This window comes from Aplysia californica, unplaced genomic scaffold (genome assembly GCF_000002075.1).
Source record: "Aplysia californica isolate F4 #8 unplaced genomic scaffold, AplCal3.0 scaffold00058, whole genome shotgun sequence".
In the NCBI taxonomy this organism is placed as follows: Eukaryota; Metazoa; Mollusca; class Gastropoda; order Aplysiida; family Aplysiidae; genus Aplysia; species Aplysia californica.
In genome coordinates, this window is record NW_004797328.1 from 634,820 (window position 1) to 636,550 (window position 1,731).

A 1,731-nucleotide genomic window follows, 5' to 3' on the forward strand; every position below is an offset into this window, starting at 1 on the left:
AGAAGAAGAAGAAGAAGAAGAAGAAGAAGAAGAAGAAGAAGAAGAAGAAGAAGAAGAAGAAGAAGAAGAAGAAGAAGAAGAAGAAGAAGAAGAAGAACAAAACGCCTGAACAAGAACAAAAATTAATTAACCCAATCCTTATTACCTGCAGCTCAGGAGTTTGCCACAAGAAGCTAAGGTCTGTCACAAAAGGGCTTATTTGTCGTGTCGCTCCTAGAAGTCGCATTGGAGCATGTCGCTTTGGCTCGCAAAACCAAGGATTGGGTTGATTAATTAATTTAAGACATTCTTAAGTGACATAAAATGTAATAAGATCGTAAAGTAAAATTATAGAGTGGAAAAGTAAAGAAAGATAATTTGATAAAAAGAGAGTACGAGAGAGAGTGAGTGAGAGAGAGAGAGAGAGAGAGAGAGAGAGAGAGAGAGAGAGAGAGAGAGAGAGAGAGAGAGAGTGTACGCGTATATTTGTGCCAGCAAGTGTGTATTTGGGCGTGTGTCTGTGTCGGGTGTATTGGTGAGGGTATGAATCTAGACACTCCCTACCATAGAACGATTTTTTAAAGAATATGAAATAAACAGGCACATGCATGTGCCATAAAGAAAAACAAAAAAGAAAAAAAAGAACGAAAATTTAAATAAAAGAATAAACGATAAAAACATGAGGAGGGGTATAATTGTTTCAGGTGCACCCATTCCCTCATATTTTAGTCAGTTAAACGTTATAAGGTCTGGGGGGCTTTTCAGAGTCAGTAGCAATGTGGTGCTATGCAATAGTGCGTGGATTGAAAATATAATAAAAGTAGTCCGAAGTTCAAAGTATAATAGAGCTTTTTTAAAGAACGCATTTTAAAATTCTTTTTTAGCTGTCCGACATTTTAAATATTATGTAAGTAAAAGAATCGATCAACCCATTCTTTTGTTAACGCCTCCTCCCCTCCTTTTCCCTGACCCCCCCTTCCTAACCCCACCCCTCCCCCAATTATTTCAATGTGTACATTGATATGAAAAATGGTCCATAAAATATTACTTTTACTGATCTTCCACAGGGAACGTTATTTTGGAGCATTTGTCAGTTAAGTGTACTGGTTAAACACCACAATATGGTTTTTCAAGAGACGGGACCTTCGAATGTAACGTCAATATCCGCTAGGGCCTAACCAAGTTGATGGAAAGTCTTAAATATTCATCCAAAACAACCCACATTCTAAAAGTTCAACAGAAGCATGTTTTAGACCTGGCATTTGAAGAAGAAAGAGGTTATTTTAAAATAATATTACTATTGTAGCTACTGACGTGACACCGGTGTCTGAAGCGTCATGGTTAGGCTCTTCTCTGATGCACGCAAAAGGCATGAGATCGACCCCTGTTGCGAGTGTTATTTGAGTCGCGACATGGCGGATTCAGGCACTCGTCAGTTTTTGGGCGTACAAAGCTATTGATACAGCCTTAAAGTTTGTTCATTTGTCTTGCTTCTGTTTATACAAAATGCCCTTCCATCTTGTATAAAATTCGATTGAAGGAGATGAGAGTCGCCTGGTGTCAGAGGTAAAAATTAGCAAGAAAATGGCCTCCAAAGTTTCATGACTTTCAAAGTTTGAGTGTTCTTTGAAACTGTAAATTTAGTTTTAGAACCTTTGATAAACATTACTTTCCACTAAAATCCACACATACGTTTTTAGGTGGACAGAAAAGGCACTGAGCCCCCCCCCCAAAAAAAAATAAATAAAATAA